Source organism: Palaemon carinicauda, chromosome 15, assembly GCF_036898095.1.
Source record: "Palaemon carinicauda isolate YSFRI2023 chromosome 15, ASM3689809v2, whole genome shotgun sequence".
In the NCBI taxonomy this organism is placed as follows: domain Eukaryota; kingdom Metazoa; phylum Arthropoda; class Malacostraca; order Decapoda; family Palaemonidae; genus Palaemon; species Palaemon carinicauda.
The window spans coordinates 127,400,926-127,412,853 of NC_090739.1; the positions used below are offsets into that span (position 1 = coordinate 127,400,926).

Here is an 11,928-nt window from a genome sequence, read left to right on the forward strand (position 1 = left end):
AGAACCCCACTCTTTACAGGACCTCCGCTGTCGTTTTACCTTATTCGTTCAGAGTATTTAACGTTTCACGTCTCGTATTCTTCATTTACTGTTAAATCGTCGCTGTCCAAAGACTCATAAGAAAGTCTTCAGTTTCCTCTTGAAAGCCTTAATGTCTTCAATCATTCGAATGTTTTGTGGGAGCTCATTATATAGTCTCCGGGCTGTATATTGAAAGGCTTTAGAGCCTCAAGTAGACATACAGTATATCTAGGTTCCAACTATTCTCGTGTCGAAACGATTTGTTGGCTGCGCAATATGTAGCAATTCTCTTAAGTATTTTGGACGCCCGGTTCTGATAACTTGGTGGGTTATTGTACATATTTCAAATTCAATCCTCGCTTTAATCAGCAGCCAGTGTAAATCAATTAGTATAGGGGTGATCCTTTCTCTAGGTTACTTCCATATTGAGAAGTCTTGAGTTTTCTAATATTTTAAATGTTACTCTTTCAATTTTAAACTCCTTATAATTTCTAGACAATTTTTGCATACCAATTAATATCCTAATTTCCATTTTTTAAAGCTTATTTCAATCAGAGAATGCTATATTTAGCAAGTTCGAGAATCAAATCTGATTTGTTTATATGAAATATTAATTATTCCTTCAGATCACATAATCAAACATTTTTTAAACCGAATGTTACATTCATGTGTGGTTGTTTATATTAATTTCATGAAAGAATAGCTATGAAAAGCAAATTTTTTGCTATAATCTCATCTAATAACAGTTTTTATATGATCTTTTATTATATGTTTCAGTTTGCCTAGCAAAGCCATTTATTTGTCTTAAATTGTAAAAGGAGTAATTCTTAAAATATTTCTTTCAGGATACAGTTGCTCGTTTGAGATTAACAAATGATTGACGGCAGATATGTTCTCGTGCACAAGTGGAATTTAGGATATGTTACTTCAAGGGAAAAAAATGCACGCCATGGTTTTGTGTGTGGAGAGAATCAATAATTTGAAAATTTCTAACGTAGATCTGTTTACAGTGAGGCTCTAAGCACCCTGATTGTCTAATTAATCTGCTAAAGTTAGCTGTTTGGAATTCAACTGCAAAACTAACATTTTTCTATAAGTCCTGAAATCTGTTACTGTCTGAGCAATATACAGTAGTTTTCACTTTACATTATATGGATTGTTTTAACTAACATGAACGCCACTGTCAATTCTTTATTTGAAAATTTCAACAAAGGACTGCGTAAAATTAAGTTATACTTTCTTTGAAATTTGTAATATCACTGAATCACCACATCTCCAACTTTGATCACCATCTCATTCTTTAGCTATTTTGGGTCATACAGTACTAAATTTACCCCTTTAACCCCCAGACTATTTGGAAATTTCCAACCCTTAACCCCCAAGGGGTTATTTTTTTCCCAGCACATTTTGCAGTATATTTTTTTTAAATTGCTCTAACAGCCTTAATTTTTGTCATAGAGATGTCAGGTTGGTCTCATTCTCTTGGAAAATGCCTGAATTTTATCAAAAAATTATCAAAAATATAAAAAAAATAATTTTTATAACATTTTTTTGCAAGGACGTACCGGTACGTCCATGGGGGTAAAGGGATGGCTTTTGTGAAACGTACCAGTACGTCCTTTGGGGGTAAAAGGGTTACTAGAAGCTTCAATATCAAGTCTCACTTTTACTGATATATTGCCATTAATTGGAAATTTTACTTAAATAATTTTTTTTTTGTACTTTTGTATAATAATGTGAGTAATACAGTATCTTGTTTTATCAAGACTATAGAAAATGTCATATAGTTTTCAGTTGTTTGCCACTTTATTCAAATTTTATTTGGCGACAATGCTTGTATGTACAATTGGTCATAGTAGTTATAAATCAGAAAACATATCGGCTGGATCTTTTGGTACTAATATTAAATGTCTATTTTTTCATAAACAAACATTGTGATATCTCAGGCAGATTTTCTATTATTTTCAGAAAATGGCATAGAAAATGTTCAATCTAATTGGTATATGGTATAATATAGGCTGTTTAAAATTATATTTTATTGCAAGTTCAGATATTTGATCTTAACTTGACTTAATATATTTTGTCTCTCAAAGTTCAACTTATGACCAGTTTCTAAATGAGGTGAGGTCCTACTGGTTGAAGGTTTTTACTTATACAGTGATGTCTATTCTTCGTTGTATTTCTTTCATGCTGTGCTCTTGGTGGCACCTGTGGATATTGGACTAAGACTGATGGATTGGAAAGCTACTCAAAAATTGTAGATTTCCTGCCCGGTGTTTTAGCCTATGATTAAATAAGGGTTCTATCCTTACTTTCCATTAGACTTTTCCTATTCTGTAAATATCTGTTGGTCATAAAGCTTTGCCTTTAATCAGAACACATCTTATGCACCTTGATGACATAAAACCTATGACAATTGTTATGGTTTTTCAGAATTCTCTGCTTAGATACTTCTTTCTTTTTAGAATAACCAAGTTTCAAAAGCAGTAATTTAGTCTCCCTTTTTCTGCTTTTTTTATGTGAAGCTAACTCATGTATTTAAATAATTTAGAGAATTCCATGTGATATACATTATTTGGTTAGATCATAATTCTTACCTTATTTTAATTGACTGGTGTGAATGTACAGGGGGTTAACTTTGCTAAGCTATCAAGTTTTATTTTGTTAGTAACTGATTATATACGGAGGTTCTGTCCAGAAAGTTATTATCTTTGAGAATCTATAGTCTGATACTTTAACAAAGTTTTCTGAAGTCTCTTTTCATAGATCTTGGTAAAAGTTTATTTTTTACACATACATACATATACCAAGGCACTTCCCCCAATTTTGGGGGGTAGCCGACATCAACAAATGAAACAAAAACAATAAAGGGGACCTCTACTCTCTACGTTCCTCCCAGCCTAACAAGGGACTCAACCGAGTTCAGCTGGTGCTTTGAAGTGTTGGAAATACTAGCATTTTAAGAGTTAAGGCTTTCTACAAATTTCAAAGGATATCGAGCTAGAAAGTTTATTCCTAAATAAGTCCTGAAACAGGATAATGCAGACTTCCTTAAAATTTATTTTGTTCCAACACAAATACTTACCTCGAATTACTTTCTTAGGAGTAGTCACTTGGTGACCTCTTTCTCGACCAAGGTTTTTGGCGCAGTTATCCCCCACTCCGTCCTCCCTATAGGCCTACCCCCGCCGCCAAAGAATGCGCCCGAGGGCAGGATTAGGACAGGTCACTGCTTCTCTGGGCCATTCTCCTCATTAAGTTCTTGGTCGTGAGGTGTTCAACACCTCACTCTGTCTCTCGATCCTTTGTGCGCTTTTAGAGTTCCACGTGTTCCCAGCGTGGGGACGTGTTTTTTCGCAGTGTGCTTCCCAAGTGTTCCTGTGCGTTCACTTTTCAACCGTGTCCTTACCCGGTGTTTAATTCATTTCCTTAGTGCTTGTGTCGTGCGTTGTGTGCGTTATGGAACAGTATTCCTTGATTTTCTTCAAGGAATTAATAGCTGAAAGGACCAATTTTTACATAAATCATTCTTCCTCCCCTTATCCTCGGTGTTAGCCGTGTAGGGGCAGCTTATGTTCCCCTTCAACCACGTGTCAGGACTACTGGTCCTGGAATGTAGTGCAGTGAGTGCACTTCGGCACCAAAAGGAAGAATACATCCAAGAGGCTCATAGGAAGACGAGCCTCTCCTCGCCAACTTAATTCCCGATGCCTCGTCGAATAGAGATTCTTATACAGCCGTCTTCCCCTACCCAGAGTAGGGGACGAGGTAAGTCAGTTGCGGGGAAGTGCCCATTGCTCTTCCCCAAGAGTTTGAGTGGGTGCGGTATAGCACCAAGAAGAAGTAGGCGATGAAGGGTTCGCCTAAGAAGACTAGCGCCGGGCGTCCCGCCTGATAGAGCTTCCCTACCACCCTCTCCTACCCAGAGTAGGAGACGAGGTTGGTTATTGTGAAGAAGATAACTCTTAAGTAGTAGTTCGAGGTAAGTACTACTTTCGAGAGTGTGTGGGGAGACGGAGTCCTGGTGCAAGCAGGCCACGTCTCCTCTGATGACCCCATGTGGGGGAAAATGTCCCTAATTCTTCTCCAGTCTCTTAGCGTATTTTTCAGTCTCTTCTGCAGCCGAGGGCCTCGCCGAGAAGGAGCCTCCCAGGTCTGTATTGCAGCGTTCCCCGGACCGACAACCCAGGGTTTTTTCTCACCACGAAGGCCATCCTCCAGACGCAGATATAACCCTCGCAGGGAGAAATGCGAGAAGGCCTCTTCAGGCAGGCGTAAGACCGCGAAGCTTCCGGTTCACCCCGCCAACGGGTGTAACCGAGCTTCTTTACGGGCAGCCTGGCCGAATCAGCACAGCTGGTTCGGCCCTTGGACTTAAAAGGAATGGTTCCCTCCGTCGGGTCAGCCCACGAGGATCCGCGTCCGCGTCCCCCGGAGAGAATACACGAACAGTAGTCCTCGACGGTACGGCGTTGCCGGTTCTGACCCCGAACCTGGTGCGGAGCTCCCCGCCGAAGAAAACCGGTACCACCGCAAGGGAGTGCCTGGTATTCCAGAGCCGAAGCGCCCGGGTAGTGCCCGGTGACCCGGCGCCTCGAGATCAAGCGGTAGGAAGGACTCTACAGGTAAGCGTAAGTCCCCGAAGCCTCCGGTTAACCCCGAACCAGCCCGGCTGGTGCGGCCTTCGGGTCAGAAGGAACGGTTATCGCTGTCGGGTCAGCCCACGGGAACCGCATCCTCGGCACCCAGAGCCTTGGGCCGACGAGAGTCCCCGCTGAACCAGCGTTGCTTGCGCTAACCCAGGCCCCTGGTGCGGACGTCCCTGCAGATGAAATCCAGTACCTCGGCAGGACGGCGCCCCTGGCCCCAAAGAGCTAGACGTCCAGTCGGCGTGCCCGGTAACCCAGCTCCCCGGCCCCAAGCCGGGTCCTCGGCTGACGGAGAGGAGCGCTCCCTGACGGAGGACTCCGTCTATAGGAGAGTGGTTAGCCTTTGCAGAGGACACCACAAGTACCGGAACCTGCAACTACGGATGTAGTTTCCTGGAAGTCAAGCCTTTTTGAGGATCATGCAGACTCCTTACAACCTAAGACGTCCCTAGCACTTCCTCTACCCGAGGTCTAGTCCTAGAGCAGGATTATGTCGGCAAGGTAGTGGCCAGCACTGCCGGGGTCCCCCAACCTTTAAGGGGGGGTCAGCAGGACATCCTTAGTCAAGGCGTTTCAGACAGTAGAGCCTCTTCAGCCCCAGTCTGGTTCTCGCCAGCAGGAGCCTCCATGATGGAGAAAATGTCGAGGGACTTAGTAAACGTCCCCTCTAGGCTGGACTGGTGGGCTTACTCTTTGTGAGGTGTACAAGCCTCCTTTGACCCCGAGGACCCTGTCCAGCAAGGCCTTCAACCCTTAGGTTATTGACATATCAGTCTCTCGCACTAACAGCTAACTGGGTGTTCTGGAAGCGAGACACTGTTCTGGCGAAGGTGTCTTGGAAGGCACCAGACAGGGAGACGCGAGCCATTCGCAGCTTTCCCTTGTGGGGAGAGTCTCTGTTTCCTCGGAAGGAACTAGAAACCATAATGGAGAAGGTCTTGAAATAGAAGGAGACTAACGTCCCCAGACCTACGACTCCTAGGAGACCGCCCTATAAGAGGTGTGTCTCGGATAGTGCCGCGACACCCCAAGCATCTACCAGCACTACGAGGAGAGAAGCCCCCCTCTTCCTCCTGGTCCGCAACGCCTCAGCCCCTCCGCAGGGGAGCTCCAGCGCCCTCTAGCTCCTTCAGGTCTGGTTACCCCGCCTCTAGGGGAGACAGATCAGACCGCCCCTTTAGAAGAAGATAAGAGTGGGAAGCCCCCTATCCCCACCCAACCCTCGGGTTGGAGGATGACTCAGACGTCATTGGTAAGCATAGAGGGCTCAAAGAGCGGAACCTTGGACAGTGTCCTTACTAAAGAAGGGCTACGGACTTCCATTCCTAACGGAACCACCCACGCTTTTTCCGGCCAACCGGATAGAATGGCTAGGTCCCAAAGACCCGTTAAAGAGGACCGCCCTTCAAGAGGAGGTGTCGTCCATGCTAGAGAAGGGTACCATGGAAGAAATTCTTCTCCCAGGGCCAGGTGTCTACAGTCGCCTATTCCTGGTGGAAAAAGCGACCGGGGGGTGGAGACCGGTTATAGATCTGTCAGTTCTCAACAGGTTCGTCAAGAAGACGGACTTCAAAATGGACACGCAGAATTCAGTCCTGCTGCCCTTGAGGGAGAAAGATTGTAGGATGACCATCGACCCCAAGGACGCATACTTCCAGATTCCGATCCACACCTCGGGTCGGAAGTTCCTCCGGGTGAAATAGGGTTCCCAGATCCTGCAATTCAGGACCCCCTTTTTCTTGTTCTGTCAACAGCGCCCCAAGTGTTCACGAGAGTCCCCACGGCTGTCGCAGTGGGGGCGCTCGAACGAGGCATCCGCCTTATCAGATACCTGGACGCCTGGTGGCTTCTTCCCGCCTCAAAGGTCCTCTTGGAGGGACTAGGGAGAAGTCTCCTCCAGTTTTGCAAGGATCTGGGGAACTGAATCAACCCGAAGTAGTCAAATCTATCCCCTTCCACCGGAATGAACTACTGGGGAATAACATTAGACATTTTTCGGGGAGAATTTTTCCCTTCGGAGAATAAGATAAGAAACCTCAGGCTCATTAGTCAGCCGTTCCTGTCAGAACACCCCAGGAGGGCGGAAGACGGGCAGAGGCTGATAGGTCACCTGGTCTCACTGGAGAACCTAGTTCCCCAAGGGAGGGTAAGGCTCAGATCCGTCCAATGGAATCTCAGGAACCTCTGGTGACAGACGGGTTCGCAGCAGGTGCTAATCCCAGTCATTCCAGACAAGAGACCCTCCCTAGAATGGTGGCATTGCCAGTCGAACTCACTCAAGGGGACGTCCTTCAGGACCGGCCCTCCCGAGTTACTACTGTTCACAGACGCCTCCAACCAGAGATGGGGAGCCCTTCCCCTCGACGAAACGGCACGAGAGACCTGGTTGGAAGGGGAGAGGCAACTCCACACAATGTCCTGGAGTTGGAAGCAGTCCAGAAGGCGTGCCTACACTTCGCAAGTCTGCTAAAGGGGAACACCGTGGCGTGGATGAGCGACAACGCCACGGTAGTGGCATACATAAAGAAGCAGGGTACTTGTAATCGAAGGAGTTGTGCGATCTCACCATAGAGAATCTAGAGTGAGTGGAAGAAATCAAGGGGTGATGTTAGCAAGGTTCATTCCCGGGAAGTAAAACGTTCTGGCCGATGGCCTCAGCAGAATGGGCCACATAGTAGGGACAGAATGGCCCCTTCTCCCAGGAATAGCCAAACTCATCATGCAACGCTGGGGTTCCCCGGTGGTTGACCGCTTTGCAACAACCTCAACGCCCAACTCCCAGTCTATTGCTCCCCTGTACCAGACCCGAAAGCTTCCTTAGAAGACTCTTTTCAGCGCAAGTGGGACAATCTGTATGTGTACGCCTTTCCCCCCCTTTTCACGCTGATAAGACAAGTGCTCAGCAGAGTAAAGACGGCTCGAAACCTACAGATGACTTTGGTAGCGCCCTGGTGACTGGAGAGAGAGAGTGGTTCGCGGATCTAAAAGACCTATCGAGTCAACCGCCGTGGCCTCTGTCCGTCAGGTCAGACCTTCTGCACCAGCCCCACTTCTCAAGCTCCACGACAGGCCTCTCTCCCTACGTCTTCACGACTGAAGACTAAGAGCGGCTCCTGAAGAAAGAAGGATGTTCTTCCTCCACGGCTAAGAGAATGTCTCTATGCCTAAGAAGTCGCCAACCGCGGTCTTCCAGACAAAATGGACCTCCGTCGCGAAATGGTGCTCTGAGAGGCACATTAGACCTCTTAAGGCCTCTGTCCCAGACATGGCAGATTTTCCGGTGTTTTCTCAAGGACAAAGCGGAGATGTCAATCCCAGCCCTAAAAAGGGGTTCAGGCTGCCTTAGGCCAAGTCTTCCTCCTGAAGGGCATCGTCCTGGGGACCTCGAGACACATAGCGATGCTTGTCAAAAGCTTCGAGCAGTCTTACCCCCCTCAGGCGGGAAAGGGCCCCAGTGGGACTTAGGCAAGGTCCGGAAGATGGATGTGTCGCTCCCACTTTGAACACTTGAAAGATATCGTGAACAAAGATCTCACCCTCAAGGCCGTCTTCTTGCTGGCCTTGGCGTCCAATAAGAGAGTGGGAGAGACACATGGTTTGTCATTCGACTTCTCTCACTCCGACCAGGTATCAGGAACCTCTTCGTTTCCACAGGTGTTAATAGGAAGCAAGTTTCCGAGAACACCATTGCCTGCGGGCTGAGACAAGTCATCGCTAGAACCTATGAAGAGGATAAAATGGCAGTGCCAGGCACTCCCCGGACCCATGACATCAGGGGTCTGAGCACCCCCTTGCCCTTTGAGAGAAACATGGTGGTGAGGCAGATCCTACAGACAGGCACTTGGTCGCACCAGTCAACCTTTACTGCCCACTACCTCAAGGGTTATTCAAGGGAATCCTTGGACGGGTTCTCCATTGGGACAGTCATGGCCGCCCTCCGGGCTGTGTAGCGGTAAGGCCAGAGGCTGTACCCAACGATGAACACATTCTTCGCGACTACATCCGGAGGAAATCGTCAGAAGAATTTTTTAAGAGGTAAAATCTTAGGTAATAGCGTAAGGTTGCGCAGTTACCCTCACTCCCGAACTCTGATAGGCCCCCGCATTCCATAGCCCTCTAGGCCCTACGGGCCGAGTCAAGTGTCAGAATAGCACTCCCGCCTCCTAAAGTATAAGTCTCCTAAGAAAGTAATTCGAGGTAAGTATTTGTGTTGGAACAAATCAAAAATTTTAAGTAATTTTTATTTTTCCTAACATACTTACCGAGAATTACTTTCGGGTAATGGCCCTCCCTTCCGTCCCCGAGTGCCATCCTTCCATTGCCAAGTTGGGCTATACGACGAACTTAATGAGGAGAATGGCCCAGAGAAGCAGTGACCTGTCCTAATCCTGCCCTCGGGCGCATTCTTTGGCGGCGGGGGTAGGCCTATAGGGAGGACGGAGTGGGGGATAACTGCGCCAAAAACCTTGGTCGAGAAAGAGGTCACCAAGTGACTACTCCTAAGAAAGTAATTCTCGGTAAGTATGTTAGGAAAAATAAAAATTACTTAAAATTTTTGATTTTCTTTCAATAATAGGGTTATTGTGCTTTTATATGGAAAATATTGATCTCATTCAGATATGTAATGATGATTTCACAGCTTAGTTTCCTTTAGTTTTTCTGAAGGCTTCTTGTTGGTCTTGTCCTTAAAGAAAAGTGAAAATCATTTTGCTTCTGCGGTTACTGGAGAAAAGTATTGAAATTGAATTTGAATTTTAAATTTTATAGGGTTGTGGTAGCCTATTGGAAACGTCCCTGCCTGGAAATCTGCTGGACGGGAGATCGAGTCCCTCTCAGACTCCAGAGTTTTTTTTTGTGCATGCAACCTCACAATCCATGTGAGCTAAGGATGGGGGTTTTGGGCGAGTCTATAGGCATAGCTACCAGCTGAGTAATCAGCAGCCATTGCATAACCCTCCCTGGTCCTAGCGTGGGTGCTGATTATATATATATATGGCCAGTCTCTAGGATATTGTCCTGTCTCTAGGCCAATGTCACTCTCCCTTCCCTCTGCCATTCATGAGTGACCTTTAAATCTAGAGAATTAAATTGTTTGATTAAATCAATAGTAACCAATAACTTGTTCTTAATAATGGTATTACTTTCTCATGCCTGGTTTCCAGGATTATTCTTCCTAAGGATATCAGCATGTCTATGCTTTTCTGTTTTGGGACACTGGTCTTTACTGTCATTTAGAACACTTTTAGTGGCTTGTCTTAGGCACTCACTGGATAATGAAGTGATCTATACGTTATTTCTTCTTCTTCTTTGTCTACATCTTTTCCCACTTCTATGTGGGGTCGATGTTTCTGGTCAGCTTTCTCCATCTACCTCTGTCCCTTACCTCATCACCGGTTAATCCCTTTGATCGAAAGTCATCCTTGATACAGTCCACCCACCTTCGCTTTGGTCTCCCTCTCCTTCTCATTCCCTGTACCTCCATTTACATCACTCTCCTCCCAATATACTGTTCATATCTTCTCATGACATGACTATACCACCTCAGTCTACTTTCTTGGATCTTGTCTAATAGTTTTCTAACTCCTGTGGTACCCCTAATTACTTCATTCCGTATCTTATCTCTTCCTGTCACCCCATTATTAGGAGCACTATATTGCCTATGTATCTATTTAGAGCAATCTTTTGTTAATGGAGTTATCCAGTACATACCTTGGTCTAAGTAGGTATTTTGCGCACTCGTTGAATTGATCATTTTGTGTCGCTCATTGTTTATTTGCCTCTGTTCTAGAATTTTGTAAGTTCATTTGTCTCAATCTTGTTTTCAAGTTCCACTTTACTTGTCAATCTTTAGACACCAGAGTTATTCAGCATTGCTCTGTGAATTAATATCTAAAATCTTTTTAATTAGTGGATATAAGATTTAAACTTATTTCTAATAATTTTGCTTTTATCTTACGGGGGATATTTAAAAGAGAACTTCTGTATCAATGGAATTTAAGGTTCTGTATCAATAGAAATCAAGGTATGTTGCTCACATGCAGAACCTTAAAATTTTCTTCCTATACTATCTGCCAACTTATCATAAAACTGTCGAGAAATTTGCTTCATCCCCTTTGTTTCTTGAATAATATTTTGTAAAGTTCTTGAATATTGCTAAGGGAAAACCGTGTGTAATAATTAACTGTTTCTTTGCTTTTATTGAAAATATTACATTCCCCTTTTACAATTCTGTTTTCTAGGGATGAAAACAAACTAGAATCCTTTTGATTTATATGTTAAAGATAAAGAATAAAATGGTATCTTGTATTTCTTATTTTCTAATGTGCGAATAATTCTTGATTATTATTAGTCAAATTTCATCCCTATACGTGTGATTAATTTCTTAAATATTAGTCAAATGTCCCAATACCATGAATGAATAATTCTTAAATATTAGTCAAAATTTGTCTCAATTCCATTTGTGGTTGATTCTTAAATATTAGTCAAATTCTGTCCCAATACAATGTGTGAATAATTCTTAAATATTAGTCAAATTTTATCCCAATACATTGTCTTGATAAATTCTTTAACATTAGTTAAATTTTGTCCCAATACCACGTGTGAACAATTATTAAATATTAGTTAAATTTTGTCTCGATACCATGTTTGAGTAATTCTTAAATGCTAGTCGAAGTTCATCCCAATAGCCATCTCTCTCTCTCTCTCTCTCTCTCTCTCTCTCTCTCTCTCTCTCTCTCTCTCTCTCTCTCTCTCTCTCTCTCTCTCTCTCTCTCTTTTGTGGGGGGAGAGGCTACATCAATATACCTTGAAGAATAATGTGCCAATTCTTAAAAGTAAAAAATTTCATCCATATTTTCAAATAAGGTTGAATTATGAAGAAGTTCTCTTTTATTTCAACTTGATGCTCGCCTGCAATTTCAGATCTCCCACACCTCATCCTTGATCCTTCCTTTATCCCAAAATTGGAAATGTTAAAAAAAAAAAACAAAGAGACTTGCCTTGTATGGCTGATAAGTCTCCCACTGCCCCCCTCCTCTTTGAGCATCAGCATTTGCCTATTCATTTCTCACCACAAATGGGCTAAAGAGTCCATGAGATAGATCCAGATCTTAACTAGAGTGATCACTTGTTCTTTTAGACTGATATTGTATTCCCCATATACAGAAATTGTTCATTCTTTTACTGGTGTCTTGAGAGCTGTAGCTCAGTGTCTTAGTTTGAATATATTGTACTTGTCAAAAGCCGACAGTCTCTACTG

The 11,928-nt window shown here is 44.1% G+C and overlaps 1 long non-coding RNA gene across 2 annotated transcripts in view; it reads left to right on the plus strand.

The window, feature by feature from the left end:
- The window catches only part of LOC137654729 (uncharacterized), a 53,089-nt gene extending 44,033 nt beyond the window's left edge, over window positions 1-9,056 (plus strand). For both annotated transcript variants that reach the window (XR_011046703.1, XR_011046702.1), the window contains exon 3: window positions 867-9,056. This is a non-coding gene — a long non-coding RNA (uncharacterized lncRNA). The remainder of the gene's footprint in view (window positions 1-866) is intronic.
- Window positions 9,057-11,928: the final 2,872 nt, after the last annotated feature.